Consider the following 21,853-nt stretch of genomic DNA (forward strand, 5'->3'; position numbering starts at 1 on the left):
ATATTTGTGAACATCAACGAAGTACTTTGAGGAGAAACTTGAGAAATAAATAATTCATGATTTAGACTCCAAATGACGCATTCCTCTAGGCAAATTCGGTATTTTCTGAATGTAATACCAATCCATGTCAATAATAATAGTAATATTGTTTCAGTTTGCAGTCTCCAAGCAAGATGCTGACGTTCCCAGATCTCTATTGATCTTTTGGGGCATCCTATGAATTGTTATTTTGCTTGGCATTTCATCTATTTTGTTTGGCGGCGTATTTCATGGGGTAACCTCTAGATGCCATAGATTTGAAATTGCCATGATTCTACACACCTAGCCATATGAAACATGCATGGATCTTAAGGAAGTAAGAGTTATTATTGGTCTATGCAAGTTAGTATTCCTTGTGTACCCTATTTCTCTGTCACTAGAGTTCACAAATATGTACTGAAAGTGTGTTCTCTATATATGGATCAGCTAGCATCTTGCTTAATCTACTCTTGTCTCTTTTTCTTCTTCTTCCTCCTCCTCCTCCTCATCTCCCAGCTCTTCTCTCTTCTACTTCTTGTTCTCTCTTCACCTTTGTCCTCCCCTAGCTCCCCTTGCTCCAATGGAACAGCCAGTAGCAACCCCCCCCCCCCCCAATCCGCCACTGCCTATGACGACCCATGGTTCCATGACGGAACCTAGGATCCTATGTGTGCTGTAGCCACATGGTAGTGCACGGGTATATGGTTGCAACCCCTGCGAAACACCACCTATGCTCTCTACTTCGACCTTGAACCGCCCTTTCCAGCCTTACTGCTCAAACTCTCGTAACACTAATTCACCATCAATCCCCTATCTATGTCTTTTTTAAAAAAAATACATGCCATAATCTCCTTTCCTAAAGTGTTCTTTTGATCTTTCTGTTGATAGTTATTGATGGAAAACTCTGAAATACAAAATTCTATTATCATGGTTCCTTTCCGAGTTTTTTTTCTTTGAGTAACTCTCAATGAGTCCCTAGGGATCAACCTCCTCTCTCTATCAAAAGTTGTTTTGTAGTGTCACTTAGTTGTTCCCTCAATGCCTGCACCTCAATAGGACAAGTTCGTCTGAGGTAACTGTAGAGGATCTCCTTCCGACATGGACCTAGGGGCAGACCTATGTAGACCCGAGTGAGGGCTCACTCAAATATTTGAAACTAAGGTCATTATCAAATTTCCACCGTGTTTAAGCATGTAAAATTTGGTAGTTCTTAAGGTGTGCCCTCACTCAAAATTAGCTCTAGATCTGCCCATGCTCTCTACCTTGATATGAATCTATCTTTTGATGAAAAAATTTCATGCCATCTAGCCCAAATATCTTCATTTCTCTAGTGTGATCATACCTCTCTATATATGTACGCAATCATCATCGTCCAACAAAGGGTTCCTCATCCTACACGTTTCAAATCTTATTCATACTTAAAACCTTGCTTGATGGGCGTGTCTTAGCAAAAGTATGCTCATCCCAGCAAACTTAATCCATATGGATTGACCAAGGAACTCATCTTCAATTTATTGTTCCTTTACATTTTTCCTTTCGAGGAAAGACCTATATTAATCCATAGAAATCAATTCCTTCTGTATCGGCTGGACGAAGGATCATACACTGCACGCGGGTAGATTTTCGGCAGGATGATGATTGCAGGCGTGCTACGTCGGGGCGACATACGAGTCACCAAATTGGTATTTTTAGTAGTAAATAGATGTTGGTGTGCATTACAAGCAACTTGATGCAGAGGGTAGAAGCAGGTGTTCCTCCGTCCAAAACCCATTAAAGTACATAGATGAGGTAGTGAACCAGTTGTGTTGGGGATAATTTGGCGACACAACATGAAAATAAATGGGATAATTCTATGTTATTGCTCTAAAAAATTCTGCCCTCACAATGCCACTTTGCCAGCGTATTTCCAGGGGAGCCTAAGTGGGGACAGTTTACACAATTACTTTACTTAGGCCCCGTTTGGATACCCCTGTTAAATTTTAGCACATATCACATCAGATGTTTGATGCTAATTAGGAGTATTAAATATAGGCTAATTACAAAATTAATTGCACAGATGGAGTCTAATTCGCGAGACGAATCTATTAAACCTAATTAGTCCATGATTTGACAATGTGATGCTACAGTAACCATTTGCTAATGATGGATTAATTAGGCTTAATAGATTCGTCTCACAAATTAGCATAGAGGTTCTGCAATTAGTTTTATAATTAACTCATATTTAGTCCTTCTAATTAGCATCCAAACATCTGATACGACACTTCTAAAGTAGCACCTAGTTTAGTGCTTCAACAATATAATTATGTTCTGCGAATATATCAGAAAGGCACAGTGGTCTTTTGATGATGGTGGTGCCGGGGAGCACCAAAGGAGACATATTTCCTCCTACTGCAGGCTAATGACGGGGACAAGATTGGACTTGTCAGCTTAACTATAGTGATCATCGGTAAATTAAAAATCTGAAGGGTCATCCTATTGGACGCGCATTCACGTGAGGATAATTATTTGTGGCGACTGCACAATACAACATTACATTAGCATATTATATGGTTATTGTGCTATTTTTGTTCAAGCTCTGTTTCAAATTACATAAGGCAAACAACACAACATGGAATTAACATACTATTATATGGTAATTGTGCTATTTTGTTTAAGCATTATTTCAAATTGCGAGGGTTAAGTAGACGCACCATGATACTTGCATTGTGAGGGCAAAGGAGACTTATTTCTTTTTGTCTAAAAAGGTGTTTCTAGATTTGCGATGCCTTAGGAGGTAAGTGAAGGCCGTAGGAAGATGAGTGGTGAATGCTGGCGATGCCTTAGCATGACGTAACCTACCTCCCACCACCACTGTGATAGTGGCGATAGTTGGCGGTGGATTTATTGGTGATTCTTTGGCCCCATCACCACTGCCGTCTAGCCTGCCTCCCAGCTGGATTCGAAACGTCTTCTCCCAACCCGTAGGTGAGCTCAAAACCGTCCATGGGAGCTTTCTAGGTTTCAGGGGACAATGTTTTACTTGTACTTGTCACTACACCACAGCTCTAGAATAACGATGGAGCATCAGTTGCTATAAGCCGCTTCAGCTCTAGAATAACGATGGAGAATCAGTTGGTATAAGCCGCTTCATTGATTAAGGTAAGTCGGTATAAAGTTATACCGATGAAAATTTCCAGTCGATGTAAATTATTGGTAATTAACTACTTCTACTAATTGATGTCTGACGGTATTGTAGGGTCGTGGTGTTGTGTGTTTCGTGGTTTAGGTTAGATTGGATCCATCTCTGGCGTGATTGTTTTTCCACTCCTAGGACCCCTTTGGAAATCCCAAACCCAAGCGGGATCCCTGCCTTTTCCTCGAGTTGGAGGCCCACGCAACAATCCGACCACAGGCCAATCAACCATGCCTTTTGGAAGCCTATCCGCCGAGGAAGCTCGACCCAATCCCTTCCTTTTCCACGGGCCGGCTCCTCCCCACCTCGAGGGCTTGGACGGCGTTTCCCGAGCGCTCGCGTAGCCTCCCTGTCGCCCTGCCTCCGTCCAGGCGCCGCGCCCCTGCTTTCATCCAGGTGCCGCCGTCCCTCCGCATCCAAGCGCCACCCATCCGCCATCCCTGGCCACCAGGCGCCGCCGCCGTTCCATCTCCCTGTCCAGGCGCCACCTCTCTACCTCTGATTTGCGACGATGCCTCCGCCTCGGCCACCACCTCCGCATCCACCACAGTGGCTCCCATGGTGGCTCGCCGCCACCAGCGCTGCCTCTTGCGCCCCTCCGCGGGACTTCTCGGTCTCGTCCAACCTTGCCTTCCGCTTCCTCTCCCCGTGCCCGCAGCGCATGCTCGTGGCCGCCCTCAACCTCCTCTTCCTCCTTGCCGCACTCACCCTCGCCCTCCGCGCCCGCCTCTCCCACAGCGGCGGCGTCAGCCCCGACCACCACGCGCGGTAGCCACTCCTCAACAAATCCGACGGCACCGTGCCCCCTCCCGCACGCCGCGGGAGGGGGGAGCTTCCAGCACGGGCTTGCACTCGGGGTCTCCGCCGTGCAGACAGTGGCAGCCGTCATGCTGCTCGTCCTCATGCTCCTGTGGCTCCACAGGAGGATGACGTGGCTCGTGGCCGAGTGCGCCTTCCTCGCTGTGCACGCCGTTGCGCACATCACAGCCTCGGGGGTTGTCGCGGTGGAGAGGAAGCCTAGGGCGGCGGCAACAACTCGGCAAGACCTTTGATCCACCAACAGCGGCAGCAGTGGCAGTGGTGGAGAGCAACAACAGCAACGGTGGAGAGCAGCAGCAGCAGCAGCAGCGACCGCTGGCCAGCAGCAGCCACCGGGTTGTGCAACTTCCAAATAGTGATGAGGGAGAGGGGCTAGAAAAACCATATGGTGGAAGGGATTTGAAAATCAAGAAAAATCCCTGTAGGGGCATTTCTTCCGTGGCCTAATCAACCTTGTGCTTCCAAAGGAGTCCTTAGTCTAGGTGGAGACAAACCTTGTGCTTCCAAAGGAGTCCTTAGTCTAGGTGGAGACGTGGTGAAAAAACAAGTTTCCATCCAAGTATGTTGTCACATTTAGCTAAGTTTTGTAGGAGTTTCAATGCGCTTGTGCTATACTTTGTGTATATTCACGTTGAGTTTTGAATTTCGCAAGTGATAATTAATTGATGCACAAAACATGGATCCACATGATGACATCATGGACTCCTTATTCCAGTTGAGTGAACCATGCCTAACCAAGTGTCTTACACTTTGGGATGAGTGCCAGAGGAACCCGCGGCGGTGCCGAGAGCCCTGGCGCCTCAACCATGTCCATGTTCGCTGGGCGTATCCCGCCGGGGAGCTCCCAGTCGAAGTAGTGCAGGAGGCTAGCAAGCGCGAGCTCCGAGACCGGCTACGCGAAATTGATGCCGGGGCAGACTAAAGTTGGCCAGACGGGCCGCCCGGCACGGCACTGGCACGGGCACTATCTAGCACGGCACTATATGGCACGGCACTAACAGGCACGATTACTTAGCCATGCCATGCTGTGTAGTGCCGCCGTGCCTAACTGTCGGCACAGGCATGGCACTAACAGGCAGTTAGCGTGCCGTGCCGTGCCACAGGGCACGGCGGCACTGCAGTGCCCGTGCCGGCCCTGGCACTAAGTGTGCCTACCACTCTTTTTACACATAATTACAAGCACAATTCAAAAATAATGAGATTCACAAGCAATTTAGAACTTATCTTCCTGTATTCACAAACACAAAGTAACAAAGTCACAACAGTCACACAAAGTCATAGAGATAACAAAATAACATTTTATTGGGAGCTTTAGTGCAATGGTTGCCTCACTAAAAACCTATCTAGGTAAAACTCACCCTTGTGAGAAACCCTAGACATGAAAAAAGAGTGCAGCCCAGCTCCAATTATAAAGTTCATCACAGTCCAGTACTTAATATTACAGTCCCATTACATAAATGATAACTAATCAAGATAAAGTTCTTCAAAAGCTTCTTCAAGTTCCTTGTCCTCCACCATGTGTTGCAGCCTTGCTGCTGCAGCCTCCCAGTCTTTGATGCAGGTGAGCATCTCCACCATGTCAGGCTTTAGCTTCCTCCGCCGCTCCTCGATGATCCTGCCAGTCATACTAAAAGTGGATTCTGAAGATATGGTTGAAACAGGAACAGTTAATATATCCTTAGCCATGGTTGACAACACTGGATATGTGAGTTTGTGTTGATGCCACTAGTTCAAGATGTTAAAATCATCATCTAAATGGTTCGCTGTGTCACAGTCCAAGTAAGAAACAAGTTCAGAAACATTACCACGTGAAGAACTTGCAGCCTGCAAAAGGGCAGTTGCAGATGTATCTCTAGCCATGCTTAGAGTAGCAGCTAAAGTATATATGCATGCCACCAGCAGAACCAACATCATCATCATCATAAATTTCATCCTAAACAGATCTTTTCTTACCAGATAGGTTAGGAGGTATAGTCCTCATACTTGTTGTAGACATCAGTAAGTCGAGCTCTAGTGCTAACTTGGTAAGCACTGTAATCTGTACTGGTAAGGGTACCCAACCTCCTGAGCACTCTATTGAAACCTTTCATTTTAGCTCTAGGGTCCAAGATGAATGCAAAAGAATAAAGCAAAGGTATGTCCCTCCAGTATTTGTTATACTTGTCTATCATAGGTTGAACCACATGTCTGATGTGAGTATCATTAGCATAATTCTTTAAGTGCATAGCAATCTTAACAAGATAATGAATCATAAGTGGAGATATAGGATAGTACACACCAGACAATGCAACTGTAGCATCATAAAACAGTTCAAGAAATCTTAGCACTTTTTCTGCCATAGCCCAATTATCATCAGATAAAAGCAACTGATCACCTTCAACCCTAGGATATTGAGCAACGATGAAAGTTGTGAATGGGACCTTATGAGGAAACAAATGCTTAAGCATTAGATATGTAGAATTCCACCTAACTTCCATGTCTAGCTGAAACTTTCTAGGCCTAACACCAGTGGCAATGCAATAACTTTTATATGCAGCAATTCTCTGATTAGATGAGTTTAAGAAAGATATTGCAATTCTAAACTTCTCAATCAATAGCTTAAGAGCAGTTAGAGCCTCCTTAACAATCAGGTTGAAAATATGGCATGCACAATGCTGATGCAAGAACAAAGAATTAACTGAATGTGCATTGTCATCCCTATCATCTTCCACAACTTCAATACCAAGATATTTAGAAAGAACAGGTCTAAGCTTTTGCATGGCTGAAACATTAGATGATGCATTGTCCAAAGTAACAGCAAAAACTTTTTCAGTCAAACAATAGTCATCAAGCACAGATGCAACACAATCAGCAATATTTTGACCATTGTGTGAACAATCAATCAGCCTAAGACCAAGCAATCTCTTCTCTAGTTGCCAATCAATGTTTATGTAGTGAGCAACAACACTGAGGTAGTCCTCTTTGGCATTACCAGACCAAATATCAGAGGTTAGACACACACAATTAACACCAGCAGATTTCACAATCTCAACAAGCTTAGCCTTGCAATCATTGAAGTATTTTATCATGTCTCTAGTGGTGGTTTGCCTAGATACTGCAACAAATTTAGGATTATGAGCAGTTCTAATGTAATCTTCAAATGCATAAGATTCACCCAAAGAGATAGGAACATCAAGCCTAGCAAGCAGTCTAACAAGTTGAGTACGGGCAACTATAGGACAGTACTCCCAATTACGAATACTACCATCAGGATTAAAAGAGATTTGTGATTGAGACATGCGAGTTTTCTCACGCCTTCTAGGGCATCTATCCCTATGGCGGGTGAGGTGACCAGTGCCACCACTAAAGCGCCCAGAGTACTCCTCAGAGCAATGGATGCATTTAGCTCCATACCTTCTTACCGTTCACCATTTTGAATATCTTCTTGAAATCAAGACACACTGCCGAGGTAGAGGGGCGTGAGCGCTTACCGTTGTTCTCTTCCCCGTCCCCGTCCACTTCTTGGTCATCGCAGGGCTCGAGGACGATGGGAGGTTGAGCCACACGGCCGAAGAGCCGCGGCATCCTCGCGCATGTCATCCTCATCATCATCTCCGGCCAACCCGCAAAGCCACCTCTCTTGGTTCGACCCACCCTGAACCGTCTCGTCGTCATCGGATCCGACCATCGTCACACGCCCGCGCCCCGGTTCCTCAACGGCTACACAAAAACAAGAGTTAGGGTTAGGGATAAGGGATCGATTGAGCAAGGGTTAGGGTTAGGGTTTCCTACCTTGATAGCCGGAGCACCGGAGTCGCCGACGACGTTGATGAAGCACATATCCAGCGAGACCGACTACGGATCCGGCAAGTTTTAATGTGGATCCGGCGAGATCGACGCAGGGCCGAGACCTGGCGAGGCCAACATGGAGATGACAAGAAGGACGACGCGAAGCGAGAATGCGAGATCAAGAATAGGTGATACGAGTATACATGGTCGTGTCGTGTGCAAGTGCCGGTGGAGGCCAGAGGCCACTGGAGGGGGAGGAGAAGGGTAGAAGGGAGGGGATCCGGGGAGGGAGGCAGAGAGTCGCTCTCACAGTGGAGAGAGCTGAGAGCCAGAGAGAGAGGAGAGTGAGCGAAGAAAGAGAGGAGCGACGCAAATGAGCTAGGGTTACGGATGGGGGGTGCGGGTCGCAGCGGCCTCGCTTATATACGCGCCCCTGCCAACGGTCGGATGGAGCGGGGGAGGAGGATCCGACGGCTGATAGCCGTTTGAGCCGTGCCTTATGCGGGCCGACCCATTAAGCGTGTCGTGCCCGTGCCGGCACTACGGGCCGAATAGGCGGCCCAGACACGGCACTAACGTCGTGCCGTGCCTGGCACTAGCACGATGGCTCACGGGCTGGGCTGTTTTTGAGCCGTGCTTCTTCGTGTCGTACTCGGGTCAGCCCATTGTGTTAGTGCCAAATGGAAATCTATAGGGCAGCGCCCCGTGCCGAATGGGAGGAGCTGGTAGTCAGTCCCCCAGAAGTCCACAGCTGCTGGGCCATCACTGCCGAGGAACCGCTCCGGCCCGAACTCCTCCGGCGCGTCCCACGCTGCGGGGTCCCTCCCGATCGCCCACGCGTTGACCAGCAGCGCGGTCTGCGCCGGGATCTCGTAGCGGCCGCCCTGCACGGCCGCCGCGGCCATGGACTCGCGCGGGAGGAGGAGCGGCAGCGGCGGGTGGAGGCGGAGCACCTCTTTGATCACCGCTCTCAGGTAGGGCATCCCGTTCAGCTCCGCCTCCATTACAGCGACCTGCTCGCTGCCGCCGGCGACGCGCGCGATCTCGTCCTGCAGCTTGGCCGTCACCCGCGGGTTACGGGCGAGCTCCACCATGGCCCATTCCAACGTCACGGCTGTTGTCTCGGTCGCCGCGGCGATCATGTCCTGCAAAGAACGGATGATGAATCAGGAGGGACGTGCAAGAGTTTTTGACAACAAAAATGGATCGTCACCTTGGTGATGGCTTTGATGCCATCGTCGGTAAGCTCAAACCCTTTGGCGCCTTCTTTTTCCCTCAGCTGCAGCAAGACGTCCACGATGTCACCACCCTGCCCCGGCTTTGACGCCTTGTGCTTGTTCTCGGCCACTATCTCCGAGAGGAACCTGTCCCAATCCGCGTTCATGTCGTCGATCTTCTTCTCCAGCCCCGTCACCCGCCTCAACACCCTCGCCGCGGCGTCCGGCAGCAGGTCATCCACCTGGAACCCGCCACCAGCGTCGTGGAGTGCGCCAGCAGCTGCCGCAGCCTCCCGGCCGTCGCCCCGGCGGCGCCGGCCGCCGCGCGGGTGACCACCGCGTTGGTGTATCCGTACACGAGCTCCTTCAGCTCCACGGCCTCCCTGGCCTCCGCGGCGCGCCGGGCGCGGGAGACGAGCGCGGCGGCCTCGGCCGCCCGCACGGGAGCGAACGCCTCGACGCGGCGCGCGGAGAGGAGGTGCACGACGACGATCCGCTTGGCCTGGCGCCAGTGGTCCCCGTACGGCGCGAAGGAGACGTTCCTCGACCCGTACGTCTGCTTGTGCGCCGCCGCGTTGTGCGGCCGGGAGGAGAAGGCGAGGTCGTGGTTCTTGAAAAGGTCCGCGGCCGCCGCGGCCGTGGACACCACCAGGGTCCGCCGGCGGCCGAGCTGCAGGAGGAGGAGCCCACCGCCGCCGCCGTAGCGGAGGTGCAGCTCGTGCAGGGAGCGGTGTGGGAGGCGGCCGATGAGATGGAGGTGGCCGAGCAGCGGCAGACACCACGCCGGCGACGGCGGGAGCTTGCTTCTGCTCCGGCGGTTCTTGACGACGTAGAGGAAGCAGAGAAGCAGGGCGACGGCGAGCACGAAAGGAGACATCTTTCTCCTCACTTACCGGCGACTGAAACAGAGAATGGACTTTGCTCAGCTTAATAATGACGATCATTGCTAAATTAAAAATCTGCAGGCCGGACCATCTTATTGGGCGCCTCTTTCGCGCATCTCGGGATCATTCTTTTTGGCGGCTAAAGCATAGTACTGTCTCAAATATTTATCTTTGTTGAATTTTAATCGCACCGATTCGACCATTCATCTTATTCAAAAAATTTATGTAATTATTATTTATTTTATTTAGAACTTACTTTGTCATCAAATAGATTTTAAGTATGACTTATCTTCTCGTATATTTGCAACAAATTTTTGAGTAAGACGAATGATCAAACGTCGTAATCAAAAGTCAGTAGCGACAAATATTTTAATATGGAGGAAGCAGTTGTGATACGTGCTTTTTTGTCGTACACAAATCTAAAATGGGAGCCGATGAAGTGGAGGTGGCCGAACAGCAACAAGAATGGCGGTGACGGCGGAAACTAAATGCTGCTCCGGCGGTTCTTGACGATTTGGAGGAAGCCCAAAAGGCGAGCAGCGCCGGCTACGGCAAGCACGAAAGCAGACATATTTTCTCGTCACTTCGTCGTCTACTGATGTAGTACCAGTCAAGATTGAAGTATTGGACCGCCAAATTAGCTCGATTGTTTATCTGCAGTGATCACTGCTAGGTTCAAAAATTAGGAAAACTCCAATTTACACCATTCGACTATCACAATAATCTGATTTCAACCCGACAAATTTGGCTTTGTAGCTGGTTTCAATGGTGTTTCTTCTTTATTTTCTAGAAATAATAAAAAAACTGGTTTAATCTAAAATATTCATAATTGATTCACTCTCATCAGAAAATTATGAAGCAATACCACTCTTTTTTTAATAAAAAAGTGTAACAATTGCTGGTCCTTATTAGCCTAACACTGCCACAGCTTTCATGTCGGAATATTTTGTTGGTGTTTATTATGCTTCAAGAGTAATTTATACTAATTTTAAAAGCACACATAATATCATTGTAGCATTTCACTTGGGAGTACCCAAGGTACCCTGAATTTTCAGGGGAAAGCACTATGGTTAAAGAAAATCGATGAACAAGATGATCCCACATGGGTTTACCGTGCCTTGTTTACCGTGCTATGGGGAAAGCACTATGCTAATTTCATGTGTTTACCGTGCCTTGTTTCCATAGCCGCCACAAAAAATGATCCCCACATGCATGCCCGTCCCGTGCAGATATTTAATTTACCAATGGTCATTGATCACTAGTACTATAGTTAGCCGCCCTGAACAAAGTCCAATCTCGTCCCCATCAATTAGAGTAGGAGAAATGATGTGCCCTTCGATGCTCGCCGGCACCGTTGCCCTGCTTCTCGGCTTCCTCTACTTCGTCAAGAATCGCCGGATCAGCAGCAAGCTCCCGCCATCGCCGGCGTGGTGGCTACCGCTGCTCGGCCACCTCCATCTCATCGCCCGCCTCCCGCACCGCTCCCTGCACGAGCTGCACCTCCGCTACGGCGGCGGCGGCGGGCTCCTCCTCCTGCAGCTCGGGCGACGGCGGACCCTGGTCGTGTCCACGGCCGCGGCGGCGGCGGACCTGTTCAAGAACCACGACCTCGCCTTCTCCTCCCGGCCGCACAACGCGGCGGCGCACAAGCAGACCTACGGGTCGCGGAACGTCTCCTTCGCGCCGTATGGGGACCATTGGCGCCAGGCCAAGCGCGTCGTGGTGGTCCACCTCCTCTCCGCGCGCCGCGTCGACGCGTTCGCGCCCGTGCGGGAGGCCGAGGCCGCCGCGCTCGTCTCCCGAGCCCGGCGCGCCGCGGAGGCCGGGCAGGCCGTGGAGCTGCGGGAGCTCCTGTACGGTACACCAACGCGGTGGTCACCCGCGCGGCGGCCGGCGCCTCCGGGACGACGGCCGAGAGGTGGAGGCAGCTGCTGGCGCACTCCGCGGCGCTGGTGGCGGGGTTCCAGGCGGAGGACTGCTGCCAGACGCGGTGGCGAGGCTGGTTAGGCGGGCGACGGGACTCGAGAAGAAGTTCGACGACATGGTCGAGGAGTGGGACAGGTTCCTCTCCGAGATAGTCGCCGAGCACAAGGAGAAGAGACCGGGGGAGGTCGGTGACTTCATGGACGTCTTGCTTCGGCTCATGGAAGAAGAAACAGAAGGCGGAGGGTTCGTGCTCACTGACGATGGCATCAAAGCCGTCGCCAAGGTGAAGATCCATTTCTAATTAATCGTCGAACATCGCACGTTCTACTGGTTCCTGAGTCCTGACCGAGTGACCGATCATCCGGCCGTTGCGTCGTCCATCTGCGTGCAGGACATGATAGTCGCGGCGACCGAGACAGCAGCCGTGGCGCTGGAACGGGCCATGGCGGAGCTCGCCGGCAACCCGCGGGTGATGACCAAGGTGCAGGACGAGATCGCCCGCGTCGTCGCCGGCGACGCCATGCACGAGCAGCCGACCATCACAGAGGCGGAGCTGAACCGGATGGTCTACCTGAGAGCGGTGGTGAAGCAGGTGTTCCGGCTCCACCCGCCGCTGCCGCTCCTCCTCCCGCGCGAATCAATGTCCCCCGCGGCCGTGCAGGGTGGCCGCTACGTGATCCCGGCGAAGACCACGCTCCTGGTCAACGCGTGGGCGATCGGGAGGGATCCCGCGGTGTGGGACGCTCCTGAGGAGTTCCGGCCGGAGCGGTTCCTGGCCGTCGGCGGCGTCCAGGCCCAGCAGGCGGTGCACCTGAGGGGCACCGACTGCCAGCTCCTCCCGTTCGGCGCCGGGCGGAGGGTCTGCCCCGGCATCAACTTCGCGCTGCCGGTCATGGAGCTCGCGCTCGCCAGCCTCCTGCGCCACTTCGACTGGGAGCTCCACGGCGGCGCTCGCCCGGCGGACCTGGACATGGTGGAGGCGCCGGGGCTCTCGACGCCGCCGCGGGTGCCCCTTGTCCTCGTCCCCAAGTGGAAGGCGTTTGCTTAGGCATATGCATCGCTGCAGCTTGGAACGATGTGGCTCCACGGTTTGTGTACGAATTTCACAAGCTTGGGAGTTGTAAAACTCAAAACTCTCCTTGAATACTTGACGTGTGTCAAAACCATGCCTGAATGGAAACCAATTTTCAGTACTGTAACCCATTGGACATGAAAGTCCTGTTCTGTGCTAAGATCGGAGCATGCTCATTGCTCAGGATTTTCAGGTTGATTTGGTGCTCAAATCAAGAGAGTTAGTACGTCAGCAATCCCTGTTTCTTGCACCTCCCGCGATAGCACAACTAGAGCTTTGCCTACCTCTACCTGATGTGATCTCTCTGCTTCGGATGGCGGGAGTGGGGTTATGGAAGCACCACCGAAGCAGCATCCGGTGATTAGAAAGTGGATAAGGGCATGTTTGTTTCCTCTTTAGATTATATAATCTAGTATAAGCTAGATTATGATCCAAGGGTAGTAGGGTAAAAAATCATCATGGGACCACAAATGATCTAAAATAAGCTAGCTATCGGTAGCTTATTTCAGATTATTTGTAATCCCAATATGATCTTTTACTATAGTACCCTCGACCCATAATCCAACTTATATATTCTGGGTGGATTATAATCTTAGATAAACAGGTCTAAGAATATAAGATTAACATGTGCTGATAAGATGGTTGATTTAAGAACTAACTTGTGTTGGAGGTATGCCCTAGAGGCAATCATAGAGATGATGATATTCCATTTGTATCCATGATTTGTATATTGTGTTCATTGAATATCCATTAAAGGCTACTTGAATTGATTTGCAATTATGTGAATTGTATGTGAAACTCTTTACTTGTATGGTTATTCTAAAGTTGTCCCTAGTCGGAGTTCATGTGAGGACACACATGAATATTAGACTAGCACATGTATTAGTTGATGACTATGTTTCACAAGTCATGGACATGGAGATGTTGAACTAATGATGTGGACACATGTGGAGACATGTGTTAGGACTGACCCAACACGAGAAGTAGTTCTCTCTTTAAACAACATATACGCTTTGTCCTTAGACCTGAGATTGTCGCATGTATTCTAGATGTGGATCGACCTACTTAGGGGCTATCAAACGCTACGCCATAACAGGGTAGTTATAAAGGTAGCTTTCGGGTTTGTCAAGAAGCATGCTATGAGACATGGTCAATCAAGATGGGATTTGCCCCTCTCTGATTGAGAGTGATATCTCTGGGCCCCTCGAGTGATCGGATCCGAAAATGCATGGCCATGCTACGTACGGTTAAGAGTTAACCTACAAAGGGATTCCGAATCACAGGATCGAGAAAGAGCGGTCGGCTTGAAGCTAGACCAAATATCGTGAGGCAAAGGGAATAGCATGTATATCATGTTGTGATGGTTCGTCTGATATGATCTTCGTGTGCGTATAGGAGTTGGCACGTCTTGCTAGAGGCCGCTACCGACTATTGGGCCGAGTAGGAGTACTCGGGCCATGTCTATACGTATCCGAACCCATAGGGTCACACACTTAAGGGGCTGGAAGCCCAATTCGGATCTGATCCGAGTTGGATTAGGTTTAGGAGTACTAATGGGCCTCGGATCCAGAGGCCCGTCAGGAACCCCTATAAATAGAGGGGTGGGGGCGCCCTAGGGTTTACACCTTTTGGCGAAACACTTCTGCCGCGCCTCCCACGCCCTCGCCTGTTGCAACTCGCGGATCTAGCAATCCGGCTTGTGACGCTTCCTCCCTGCACGTGTGGATACCTTGGAGGTGTTGCGCCTGCAGCACTTGGACGAGCCATCGACGAGCCGCCGACGAGCCACGACGAGCCGACGACGAGCCGCGGCACCGGAGGCGATCTTGCTGTGCACGTGGACGAGCTGCTGAGGAGCTGCTGGACGTGATCGACTACGTACGACTACGTTGATCGACTACGTACGACTACGTGATCGTCTTCTCTGCACCGACGCATATCTACATCTTCCGCACCAGTAGTGCGTCGAGTGGTAATCCCGTGATCCTTATACGGCAGTTCTTCCTGGTTATACGCGGTAGAAAATTTTGATTTGCGCTAGCGTAGCCTACCTCGTATCCCAACAGTGGTATCAGAGCCGTAGCTGCTTAGTTTTTGATTCGGGATGTGTGCATATGGAGATATGCGAGTTCTCTGTTTGATCTATGTCCTGATTTCGTGCCCTTGCTACAATGGTAGTGTAACGACATACTCCTACCGGTCGGTTTCCGCCATCGGAGTTAAGTGATACACGTAAATCCAGTTGCAGTGAGGGAAGATCAATATGATTGGTCAAATCGAGATCCAGGGTCATACGCCAGGCGCATTAGATGTGCAATAGTAGATGCGATCTACTGCCGGGGTCGGGATTTTGCCGTATGCGCATGCTTCGGTAAATCAGCCGTAACTTTTCGGTACGATCTCGGATCGGGGCGATTTCTATACGAAAATTGATCTACAGAAAAAGTTACACATGAAATTCAACGGCTTTTCCGTTTTCGGCGAAATTAGATTTGCCAAATTCGGCTTGGAAGATGGAGTTTCGGGCCTCCCAAGTTTGGAACGTTAGGACGCCTAACTCTCTTTTGCAGGATGTATGTATCTTGTGATCAGTATGGCCCCTTGTGTATGTGATGCATGTGTGTAACTCATTCGTGACCTGCGTGTCGTGCGTACGGCAACACGGCAGGAGCCACATGTGTTGTCACTTTATTGTATTTAATGGTCTGCGTACCAATCTGTGATGATCCAAGCAACTATGTAATCTTCATTACTAGATTCTTTACTAGCTATTAGGCGTAATAGCATGCTCTAGTTCTTGGAGGACTCATCACCAGGAGGATGGCGCACATGGAACATGGAGATGGAGATCACCATGGTGAACAGGTTCTATGGAGATGGAGATCACCATATGAAAACGGGCCATACTGTGTCACAACTGTGTGAATGCTATTCTGTTTATGTTTTACTTTCTGCATGCTGTGATGTTAGAAGTAGAACGATCCCTCGCAAAGTTTAAGTTAGTATGCCCTCCCAACTAAAACTTGCACCGTCCCATGTCTTGTACAATTAGTGGTGGGTCTATGAAATTAGGGTGCCACTAGTTTTCCTTGACTAGACGGGTTTGTGTCGGACACTTACACGCATAAGGGTTGGTTAGCTTAACGAGGTCATCTTAACGGTTAAGGACCTTGGGGCATAAAGGTTGGGCGCCGAGACATAGAGATGTCACCCAACAACAGGAGTCATATGTGATATGATTAGCAAAAGTTGCTTACCGATCTACCTCGTTTGCTAGCGGTGATGCTAAAGCTCACTAGTAGACTTGTTAGTTGTGGATCCTGAATCACTAAGTTTCAATAGAGGGATATTGATTTTAGTGGGAGTAGACTCTGTTAAAATAGTTTAATGTAATTTGCTCTATCATGGATACGTTTGTCTTAGTGTATTTTGCATTACTTTTGTTGTAGATTAAATGGCACCTAGCAACACCACCACATCGTTTGCTTTGCGTTCGGTCCTTGAGAAGGACAAGTTGAATGGAACAAACTACTCGGATTGGATCCGCAACCTGAGAATTGTTCTTAGGGCTGAGAAAAAGGAAGATGTTCTAGACAACCCACTACCAGAAGAACCTGCTGAGGATGCACCCGCTGCTGCTAAGAATGCTTACAAGAAAGCATGTGATGCTAACCTCGAAGTAAGCTGCCTTATGCTTGCTTGCATGGAACCCGAGCTGCAGATGCAGTTCGAAACAAACCATGAGGCGCACGATATGATCGTGGCGCTTAGAGACATGTTCCAAACACAGGCCAGGACTGAAAGGTTCAATGTGTCTAAGGCCTTTGTTGAGAGCAAGCTAGCAGAAGGCGCAGCCGTAGGACCACACGTAATCAAGATGGTTGGTTACACTCAACGGTTGGAGAAGCTAGGCTTCCCACTGGGCCAAGAGTTGGCCACTGATTTCATTCTTTCATCTCTTCCGGCTAGCTATGGGAACTTCATCTCGAACTACCATATGCATGGGACGGAGAAGGGTCTGAATGAGCTGTGTGGTATGCTCAAGACAGCAGAGGCTGACATTAAGAAAAGCGCTAGTACCAGCCATGTGATGGCGATACAGAACAAGCCCAGCTTTAAGAAGAAGGGCAATTCTTGGAAGAAGAAGGGCAAGGCTGGAACGTCCAAGCCAAACCCACCGCCCAAGGCTAAAGCTGGACCTGCTCCAGATAAAGAGTGCTTTTACTGTCATGAACTTGGTCACTGGAAGAGAAACTGCAAGCAGTACCTAGCTTCCTTGAAGAACGGCGGAAGTAAGAGTACTTCTACCTCAGGTACGCTTGTTGTTTATGTTATAGACAACATATTTCTCGCTGATACAGTTATTAATTCTTGGGTATTTGATACCGGATCGGTTGCTCATATTTGCAATTCGATGCAGGGAATGATAAGAAGTAGAAGCGTGGAAAGAGGAGAAGTTGATTTCCGCGTGGGCAATAATGCAAGAGTTGCTGCTTTGACCGTCGGGACGATGCAACTCCACCTCCCGTCAGGATTTATTATGGAGTTGAATAATTGTTATTTTGTTCCTAGTTTAAGTCGAAACATTTTATCTCCTTCATGTTTGATGAAGGATGGTTATTCATTTGCGAGTGAAAACAATGGTTGTGTGATCTCTAAGAATAATATGTTTATGGCTTTTGCACCCATTGTGAATGGATTATTTGTTTTAAATCTTGATGGTTCACCTGTCTGTAATGTAAGTGCTAAAAGGCTTCGGCCTAATGATTTGAGTCCTACCTACTTGTGGCATTATCGTTTGGGTCATATAAGTGAAAAGCGCATTAAGAAGCTTCATTCTGATGGACTTCTAACTTCGTTTGATTTTGAATCATACGAGACATGTGAGGCTTGCTTGCTAGGCAAGATGACCAAGACGCCTTTCACAGATTTTCCTGAGAGAGCAGTAGACTTGTTGGAACTCGTACATAGTGATGTATGCGGACCAATGAGCACGACGGCTAGAGGAGGATTCCAATACTTCATAACTTTCACTGATGATTTTAGTAGATATGGCTATGTCTACTTGATGAGGCACAAGTCTGAAACCTTTGAAAAGTTCAAGGAATTTCAGAATGAAGTTGAAAATCAGCGTGGCAAGAAAATTAAGGCCTTACGATCTGATCGTGGAGGCGAGTATTTGAGCCACGAGTTTAGAAATCATCTAAAGAGTTGCGGAATTGTTCCACAACTTACGCCGCCTGGAACACCTCAGAGAAACGGTGTGTCCGAGCGACGTAATCGAACTTTGTTAGACATGGTTCGATCAATGATGAGCCAGTCGGACCTACCGTTGTCATTTTGGGGATACGCTCTAGAAACAGCAGCTTTCACACTAAATAGGGTACCATCTAAATCCGTAGTTAAGACACCATATGAGATATGGACTGGAAAGGTTCCTAGTTTGTCTTTTCTAAAGATTTGGGGATGTGAAGTGTTTGTCAAGCGACTTCAGTCGGACAAGATCACACCCAAGTCGGATAAGTGCATTTTCGTGGGATATCCAAAGGAAACTTTGGGATATTATTTCTACAACCGATCAGAAGGCAAAGTGTTTGTCGCTCGGAACGGGGTTTTCCTAGAGAAAGAGTTTCTCAAAGGAGAAAAGAGTGGAAAGACAGTGCATCTTGAAGAAGTTCAAGATGAGCCAATCGGGCAAGAATCAATGAGTGATGCTAACGTAGCAGAACAAGTTGAGATACCCATGGCAAGAGAAGCACCGCCACAACCACGAAGGTCGGCAAGGCTCCGCGAAATGCGAGAAATATTATTGTTGGACAATGATGAGCCTGCGACATATGCAGAAGCAATGATGGACCCAGACTCCGAAAAATGGCAGAGTGCCATGCAATCCGAAATAGAGTCCATGGGAGACAATCAAGTTTGGAACTTGGTTGACCCGCCTGATGGTGTTAAAGCCATAGAGTGCAAGTGGATCTATAAGAAGAAAAAGGACATGGATGGAAATGTTCACATCTATAAAGCACGACTTGTCGCAAAAGGTTTTCGACAAGTTCAAGGAGTTGACTACGACGAGACCTTCTCGCCCGTGGTGATGCTTAAGTCCATTCGGATTATTCTAGCTATAGCTGCATATTTTGATTATGAGATATGGCAGATGGATGTCAAGACGGCTTTCCTGAATGGAAACCTAGCTGAGGACGTGTATATGATACAGCCCGAGGGTTTTGTCGATCCGAAAAATGCTGGAAAGGTATGCAAGCTTCAGAGATCCATTTATGGATTGAAGCAAGCATCTAGGAGTTGGAACATTCGTTTTGATGAAGTGGTCAAAGGGTTTGACTTCACCAAGAACGAAGAAGAGTCTTGTGTTTACAAGAAGGTTAGTGGGAGCTCTGTAGTATTTCTAATCTTATATGTGGATGACATATTACTGATTGGAAATAACATTCCTATGCTTGAGTCCGTAAAGACTTCACTGAAAAATAGTTTTTCGATGAAGGACTTAGGGGAAGCGGCATATATTCTGGGTATTAAGATCTATAGAGATAGATCGAGAAGGCTTATAGGTTTAAGCCAAGATACTTACATTGACAAAGTGTTGAAGCGGTTCAGCATGGAAGAGGCAAAGAAAGGGTTCTTGCCTATGTCACATGGCATACATCTCAGCAAGACTCAGTGTCCTTCGACTGCTGATGAGCGGGATCGCATGAGTAGAGTGCCATATGCCTCGGCTATTGGATCTATCATGTATGCAATGATAAGTACTCGCCCAGATGTTTCATATGCGCTAAGTATGACAAGCAGACACCAATCTGATCCAGGTGAGAGTCACTGGACAGCGGTGAAAAACATTCTTAAGTACTTGAGAAGGACTAAAGATATGTTCCTCGTCTATGGAGGTCAGGAGGAGCTCGTTGTAACAGGTTACACCGATGCTAGTTTCCAAACCGACAGAGATGATTCAAAGTCACAATCAGGATTTGTGTTCACGCTAAATGGTGGTGCTGTTAGTTGGAAGAGTTCCAAGCAGGAGACGGTGGCCGATTCTACGACAGAAGCCGAGTACATCGCGGCTTCGGAAGCCGCGAAGGAAGGTGTTTGGATAAGGAATTTCCTCATTGAGCTTGGTGTGTTCCCGAATGCGTCCAGCCCATTGAATCTCTACTGTGATAATAATGGGGCAATTGCGCAAGCAAAGGAGCCAAGGAACCACCAGAAGAACAAACACGTAATGCGGCGATTTCATCTCATTTGAGACTTCGTTAACCGAGGTGAGATCAAGATATGCAAAATACACACGGATCTGAACATTTCTGATCCGTTGACAAAACCACTCCCGCAGGCTAAGCATGATGCGCATGTAAGAGCTATGGGTATTAGGTACCTTCTAGATTGACTCTAGTGCAAGTGGGAGACTGTTGGAGGTATGCCCTAGAGGCAATCATAGAGATGATGATATTCCATTTGTATCCATGATTTGTATATTGTGTTCATTGAATATCCATTAAAGGCTACTTGAATTGATTTGCAATTATGTGAATTGTATGTGAAACTCTTTACTTGTATGGTTATTCTAAAGTTGTCCCTAGTCGGAGTTCATGTGAGGACACACATGAATATTAGACTAGCACATGTATTAGTTGATGACTATGTTTCACAAGTCATGGACATGGAGATGTTGAACTAATGATGTGGACACATGTGGAGACATGTGTTAGGACTGACCCAACACGAGAAGTAGTTCTCTCTTTAAACAACATATACGCTTTGTCCTTAGACCTGAGATTGTCGCATGTATTCTAGATGTGGATCGACCTACTTAGGGGCTATCAAACGCTACGCCATAACAGGGTAGTTATAAAGGTAGCTTTCGGGTTTGTCAAGAAGCATGCTATGAGACATGGTCAATCAAGATGGGATTTGCCCCTCTCTGATTGAGAGTGATATCTCTGGGCCCCTCGAGTGATCGGATCCGAAAATGCATGGCCATGCTACGTACGGTTAAGAGTTAACCTACAAAGGGATTCCGAATCACAGGATCGAGAAAGAGCGGTCGGCTTGAAGCTAGACCAAATATCGTGAGGCAAAGGGAATAGCATGTATATCATGTTGTGATGGTTCGTCTGATATGATCTTCGTGTGCGTATAGGAGTTGGCACGTCTTGCTAGAGGCCGCTACCGACTATTGGGCCGAGTAGGAGTACTCGGGCCATGTCTATACGTATCCGAACCCATAGGGTCACACACTTAAGGGGCTGGAAGCCCAATTCGGATCTGATCCGAGTTGGATTAGGTTTAGGAGTACTAATGGGCCTCGGATCCAGAGGCCCGTCAGGAACCCCTATAAATAGAGGGGTGGGGGCGCCCTAGGGTTTACACCTTTTGGCGAAACACTTCTGCCGCGCCTCCCACGCCCTCGCCTGTTGCAACTCGCGGATCTAGCAATCCGGCTTGTGACGCTTCCTCCCTGCACGTGTGGATACCTTGGAGGTGTTGCGCCTGCAGCACTTGGACGAGCCATCGACGAGCCGCCGACGAGCCACGACGAGCCGACGACGAGCCGCGGCACCGGAGGCGATCTTGCTGTGCACGTGGACGAGCTGCTGAGGAGCTGCTGGACGTGATCGACTACGTACGACTACGTTGATCGACTACGTACGACTACGTGATCGTCTTCTCTGCACCGACGCATATCTACATCTTCCGCACCAGTAGTGCGTCGAGTGGTAATCCCGTGATCCTTATACGGCAGTTCTTCCTGGTTATACGCGGTAGAAAATTTTGATTTGCGCTAGCGTAGCCTACCTCGTATCCCAACAACTTGTTAGAGGGATTAACTCCTATATCTATGCTTAATGATATGACCCTTTAAGCAGTCTCTTCCAGGCACCTTACATTGCTAGGAAGTACATTTTTTAGATAAAGGAAACCGGTCTCCACACTCACAAGTGAGTGCTTGCAACCACTGATTACA

The 21,853-nt window shown here is 48.7% G+C and overlaps 2 pseudogenes; one reads left to right on the plus strand and one right to left on the minus strand.

Moving 5' to 3' along the window:
- Nucleotides 1-4,739: 4,739 nt before the first annotated feature.
- Nucleotides 4,740-9,886, minus strand: LOC117842887 (cytochrome P450 71A1-like; annotated as a pseudogene).
- A 1,275-nt stretch (nucleotides 9,887-11,161) lies between these two features.
- Nucleotides 11,162-13,087, plus strand: LOC117842885 (salviol synthase-like; annotated as a pseudogene).
- Nucleotides 13,088-21,853: the final 8,766 nt, after the last annotated feature.

The sequence above is a fragment of the Setaria viridis genome, chromosome 2, assembly GCF_005286985.2.
Source record: "Setaria viridis chromosome 2, Setaria_viridis_v4.0, whole genome shotgun sequence".
Classification (NCBI taxonomy): Eukaryota; Viridiplantae; Streptophyta; class Magnoliopsida; order Poales; family Poaceae; genus Setaria; species Setaria viridis.